The following is a 6,800-nucleotide window of genomic DNA, read 5'->3' on the forward strand; positions in this document are numbered from 1 at the left end:
GTTCCAAGCACCATACTGAGTACTAATATATAAGGTTATCAGGTCCCACACGGGGTTCACAGTCTAAGTAGAAGGGAGAACAGCCATTGAATCCCTATTTTACAGATGAGGGAACTGAGGCAGAAAAAAAGGAAATGACATGCCAAAGCTCACGGCAGGCAAGTGGTGGGGCCGGGATTAGAACCCAAGACCTGGGACTCCCAGGGCTGGGCTCTTTCCACTAGGTCAGAATTGCTCTTCATTGCAGCCATAGTCCATCATAGGTCCAATAGCGATGGTAGTTATTAAAATTCTGAATAAGTGCCAGAGCACTGGAGTAGTTGCAAGACAATCCTATCTGACAGAGTCCTTGTATCACGTGGGGATGCCAGGCTATGATGAAGGGAGAACAGTTTTCTTATCCCCATTTTAAGGATGAGAAACCTGAGTCCTAGAGAGGTTCTATCCAAGGGCACACAGCAGGCCATTGGCAGAGATGGGATTAGATTGTCGGTCTCCTGAATCCCAGGACCATATGTTTATTCCATTATATGGCGGATTTCTTTCTTCCACTGTACTTACTCTCTTTCCTTTAATTTTAAAGGAGCAGGATATCTCATGTAATAATAATAGTAATAATGAAAATCGTAGTATTAAACACTGTCTATGTGCCAGACACTGTACTAAGTGCAGAAGTTGATACAAGATGATCAGGTTGGACACAGTCTACATCCCACATGGTGCTCACCGTCTTAATCCTTATTTTACAGATGAGATAACTGAGGCCCAGAGAAGTTAGGTGAGTCACCCTATGTCACACAGAAGGCAAGGCGCAGAGCTGGGATTCGAACCCAGGTCTTCTCACTCCCAGGATCGAGCTCTATTGAATAAGCAACAACGCTTCTCCCCTATGCTAGGGGCGACTGCCTTCAGGCAATGTTGGAAACCTAGACGCCTCTTTCATCCTCCTCCTTAGTGTCAACATTGCCTCCATTTTCTTCCTTTGTTTCTTCTTCCCTAGGCAAGCGATAAAACCTCTAGAGAAATGGCCAGTCATACATTTGTTCTCGGAGGTCCGGAACCTGCAGCTGGTCCATGCCACATGGTTCCTCCTGGTCTACATGGCGGCCCTGATGGGAAATCTCTTCATCATCGTCATCACTGTCCTCGACTGACGCCTCCGCCTTCTTCCTCAAGCACCTGTCCATCCTCGACCTCTGCCACATCTCCATCGCTGTCCCCCAATCCATCCACAACTCCCTGACCGACAATAGATCCATCTCCTTTCTGGGCTGTGCTGCCCAACTCTATTTTTTCGCTTGTTTTGCTTCACTGGATATCGCCCTGCTCACGTTGATTTCCTATGACCGCTACGTGGCCATTTTCCACCCCCAGCGCTATGACATCATCATGGACAGAGTGGTCTGTAGTAAGATGGCTGTCGCCTCCTGGCTCGGTGGAACTATCTTTGGTCTCCTGCACACCGTCAACATCTTTCTCCTGCCTTTTGGTAACTTCAACGTGATCCTCCAGTACTTCTGCGACATCCTCCAGCTATTAACCCTGTCCTGCTCGCCCTCCATCGTACCAGAGTTGGTCCTGATAGGCGTTAGCATCATGTTGGATTATGGCCGCTTCCTCTTCATGGGGGTTTCCTATTTCCACATCTTACTTACTGTGAGTAAGATTTCCACATCTTACTTACTTGGGGAACCCCCCCTACTTTGGGGATTCCTCAAGGTTCAGTGCTTGGTCCCCTTCTGTTTTCGATCTACACGCACTCCCTTGGTGACCTAATTCGCTCCCACGGCTTCAACTATCATCTATCTCTACGCTGAAGACACCCAGATCTACATCTCTGCCCCTGCTCTCTCCCCCTCTCTCCAGGCTTGCATCTCCTCCTGCCTTCAGGACATCTCCATCTGGATGTCTGCCCACCACCTAAAACTCCACATGTCCAAGACTGAACACCTTGTCTTCCCTCCCAAACCCTGCCCTCTCCCTGACTTTCCCATCTCTATTGACGGCACTACCATCCTTCCGGTCTCACAAACCCGCAACCTTGGTGCCATCCTCGACTCCGCTCTCTAATTCACCCCTCACATCCAAGCCGTCATCAAAATCTGCCAGTCTCAGCTCCACAACATTGCCAAGATCTGCACTTTCCTCTCCATCCATACCACTACTCTGCTTGTTCAAGCGCTCATCGTATCCCGTCTAGACTACTGCATCAGCCTTCTCTCTGATCTCCCATCCTCGTGTCTCTCCCCACTTCAATCCATACTTCATGCTGCTGCCCGGATTGTCTTTGTCCAGCAACGCTCCGGGCATATTACTCCCCTCCTCAAAAATCTCCAGTGGCTACCAATCAATCTGCGCATCAGGCAGAAACTCCTCATCCTGGGCTTCAAGGCTCTCCATCACCTCGCCCCCTCCTACCTCACCTCCCTTATCTCCTTCTACAGCCCACCCCGAACCCTCCGCTCCTCTGTGTCTCGTTCTTGCCTGTCCCACCATCGACCCCCGTTCTCGTTCTCGCCGTACTCGTTCTCGCCTGTCCCGCCATCGACCCCCGGCCCACGTCATCCCCCTGGTGTGGAATGCCCTCCCTCTGCCCATCGGCCAAGCTAGCTCTCTTCTTCATTTCAAGGCCCTACTAAGAGCTCACCTCCTCCAGGAGGCCTTCCCAGACTGAGCCCCTTCCTTCCTCTCCCCCTTGTCCCCCTCTCCATCCCCCCATCTTACCTCCTTCCCTTCCCTACACCACCTGCGTATAGGTATATGTGTTTGTATATATTTATTGATCTATTTATTTATTCACTTATTTTACTTGTACATATCTATTCTATTTATTTTATTTTGTTAGTATGTTTGGTTTTGTTCTCTGTCTCCCCCTTTTAGACTGTGAGCCCACTGTTGGGTAGGGACTGTCTCTATATGTTGCCAACTTGTATTTCCCAAGCGCTTAGTACAGTGCTCTGCACACAGTAAGGGCTCAATAAATACGATTGATTGATTGATTGATTGATCTTGTCCATTGTACTGAGTATCCCATCTGCGCAGGCCAGAACCAAAGCCTTCTCCACATGCCTGCCCCATCTAGCTGTGCTAGCCATATTTTTCTCCTGTAGATTTATTGCCCACTTAAAAATGCCTTCTGACTCCCCTTCAGTGCTGGACCAGCTGGAATCCGTGTTCTACACGGTACTGCCCCCCTCCCTGAACCCCCTCATCTACAGCCTGAGGAACAAGGACATGACGGCCACCCTGGGCAGGGTCCTCAAGGGAAAATTTCCTTGAAAAGCAGGGTGGCCTAGTGGATAGTACTCAGACCTGGGCGTCAGAGGACCTGGGTTCTAATTCGAGCTCTGCCAACTGCTTGCTATGTGACCTTGGACAACTCACTTCAATTATCTGGGTCTCAGTTTCCTCAACTGTAAAATGGGGATTCCATGCCTGTTCTCCCTCCTACTTAGACTGTGCGTCCCATGTGAGGCAGGAACTGTGTCTGACCTGATTATCTTGCATCTACCCGAGCACTTAGATCAGTATTTGACACATAGTAACTTCTTTCTCTTACCTTTAAGACATCTCTACGTGGATGTTCCCCCATAACCTCAAGCTTAACATATCCAAAACTGAACTCTTTATTTTCCCATCGAAACCCTGTCCTCCTCTTGACTTTCCCATCACTGTAGATGGCACCAACATCCTTCCTGTCTCACAAGCTCCTAACCTTGGCATTATCCTTGACTCATCTCTCTCATTCAACCCACATATTCAATTCTTCACTAAATCCTGTCATTCATTCATTCATTCATTCAATCAATCATATTTATGGAATACCTACTGTAGTAAGCACTTGGTAAAGTACGATACAATGATAAACAGTGACAATACCTGCCCACAACGAGCTCCCACCTCCACAAAATCCCTAAAATCTACCCTTTCCTCCCCATCTAAATCACTACCTGATTAATGCAATCACTCATCCTATCATGCCTGAATTAATGCATCAGCCTCCTTGCTTACCTCCCAATTACCTGTCCCTCCCCAACCCCGTCCATACTTCAATCATTTTTCATTTTTCTACAACAAGGTTCAGAAAATGTTTCCCCACTCCTCAAGAAAATCCAGGAGCTACCCATCCACATCTATATCAAACAAAACCTTTTCATCATTGACTGTAAAGCGCTTCATCACCTTGCCCTGTCCAACCTCACCTCACTACCCTCTTTCACCAACCCAGCCCATGCACTTTGCTCCTCCAGTGCTAACCATTGCTCTGTGCCTTTATCTCTCCTGTCTTGCAATGAACCTGGCTCATGTCCTGCCTCTGGCCTGGAACGCCCTTTCTCCTCAAATCTGACAAGCAATTATTATTCCCTCTGTTCAAAGCCTTACTGAAAGCACATCTCCTCCAATAGGCCTTCCCAGATTAGACCCCCCCCTTCTTCTTCCCCCCTCCCTTCTGCTTCACCATGACTTGTTCCCTTTGCTCTTCCTGCCCCACAGCACTTATGTACATAAGTGCTTAGTACAGTGCTCTGCACTCAGTAAGAGCTCAATAAATATGATTGAATGAATATCCACAATTCACTCATTTTTATTGACGTCTGTCTCCCCCCTCTAGCCTGTAAGTCATTGTGGGCAGGGACTGTGTCTGTTTATTGTTGAACTGTACATTCTCAAGTACTTACTATAGTGCTCTGCACACAGTATGTGCTCAATAAATATGATTGAATGAATGAGTAAATTACAAAAAAACTCTCTCCTCGTATTTCATTTGGGAGGCACTGAGGTCAAGTGGAAAGAGCAAAGGAGGACCAGAGGACCCAAGTTCAAAACCTGGTTCTTCCATTAGCCTGCTGTGGGACCTTGGGCAAGCAATGTAACTACTCTGACTCAGTTTTGTTCTCTGGAAAATAGGGATGAAACATCTCTTCTCCCTCCCACTTAGGTGCTGGACCCTGTGGAATAGGAACTGTGTCTGATTGGAGTCTTCTGCTCCTCTCCCCACAGGGATATTTTCGTTGTTATTATTATTTTTTTTCATTATTATGGCATTTGCTAAGCACTTACTGTGTGCAAAGTGCTGCAATAAGCGCTCGGGTAGATAAAAAGTAATTGTCAGACATAGTCCCTGTCCCACTTTGGGGTCGCAGTCTAAGTAAGAGGGTGGACTGGTATTAAATCTCGACTTTACAAATGAGGAAGCTGAGTCACAGAACTGTCGTATATGGGATTCATGGTCTAATAATAACAATAATGATGGTATTTGTTACTTTGTACACTTTGTGTCAAGCATTGTTCTAAGTGCAGGGGTAGATGAAGCTAATCAGGTTGGACACAGTCCCCATCCCACATAGGGCTCACAATCTTAATGCCCATTTTATAGGTGAGGTAACTGAGGCCCAGAGAATTGAAATGACTGGCCCAAGGTCACACAGAAGACAAGTGTCTGAGTAGGATTAGAAGCCAGGTCTTTCTGACTCCCAGGCCCGTGCTATATACACTAGGCTACGCTGTTTCTTGCTTCTAATTAGGATGGAGTACGATTTAATCCCCATTTTACAGATGAGAAATCTGAGGCCTGTCAAAATGACTTGCCCAAGGTCACAATGCAGGTAAATGGCAGAGCTAGGATTAGAACCCAGGTCCTCTGACTCCTAGTTCTATGCTCTTTCCCTTAGGCCAAGCTGTTTCTTTTGTTTAGATTGTTTTTAATTAGTATGCAACTGTCAATTCCTTATGATGTTGTAGGGTTCTTATTATGAGAAGCAGCATGGCCTAGTGGCAAAAGCATTGGCTTTGTAGTCAGAGGAAGTGGGTTCTAATCCTGACTCCACCACTTGTCTGCTTTGTGACCTAATGGAAGTCACTTAACTTTTCTGTGCCTCAGTTACCTCATCTGTAAAATGGGGAGTAATTAATATGGTGAACCGCTTGTGGTGTAAACTTGTGGGCAGGGAATGTGTCTGCTTATTATTATGTTGTACTTTCTCAAGCTCTAAGTACAGTGCTGTGCAAACAGCAAGCACTCAATAAATAGGATTGAATGAATGATTTAATGAATGACAAGAACTGTGTCCAACCTGATCACCTGGTATCTACTCCAGAACTTAGAAACAGTGCTTGGCATACAGTAAGCGCTTAACAAAAACTATAATAATCATTATTCCTATCACTTCTCTATCTTTGTGTTTCACCAGTTCTCCTCTCCCCCATTTTATACTTAAATTCTGAGTCCCTTGAGGGCTGGGTGGCATGTCTAATTCCCACCTGAATAGTCACTCCCAGTTTATTGCAATACAGTGCACAAAGTAAGCATGTAATAAATACTATTACTATGACTACAAGTATTATTCCAATGTAGTGCTTTGGCACAGAGTAATGCTTTATTAACAATGCCAATAGTAATAGCATGGCTTGGTGGAAAGAGTACGGGCTTGGGAGTCAGAGGACATGGGTTTTAATCCAGCCTCTGCCACTTGTCTGTTGTGTGTCCTTGGGCAAGTCATTTAACTTCTCTGTGTCTCAGTTCCCTCATTTGTAAAATGAAGATAAGTGTGAGCCCCATGTGGGACAACCTGATCACCCTGTATCTACCCCAACGCTTAGAACAGTGTTTGGCACATAGTAAGTGCATAACAAATACTATCATTAGTAATAGTCCTTATGATAATTGTCATCATTATTGAAGTTACTGTGCATCCTGAAAAATGTCTTTATTTTCCCGTCAGAATCTGTTCTTCCTTTCCTCTATTTACTCCCTTCAAGGATGCAACCACGTAGTTGGTTATCCATACTGATTCCTCAGG

General features: G+C 46.0%; 1 pseudogene; it reads left to right on the top strand.

The window, feature by feature from the left end:
- The window catches only part of LOC119922475, a 34,122-nt pseudogene extending 30,843 nt beyond the window's left edge, over positions 1-3,279 (top strand).
- The last annotated feature ends 3,521 nt before the right edge of the window (positions 3,280-6,800 follow it).

This window comes from Tachyglossus aculeatus, unplaced genomic scaffold, assembly GCF_015852505.1.
Source record: "Tachyglossus aculeatus isolate mTacAcu1 unplaced genomic scaffold, mTacAcu1.pri scaffold_102_arrow_ctg1, whole genome shotgun sequence".
In the NCBI taxonomy this organism is placed as follows: domain Eukaryota; kingdom Metazoa; phylum Chordata; class Mammalia; order Monotremata; family Tachyglossidae; genus Tachyglossus; species Tachyglossus aculeatus.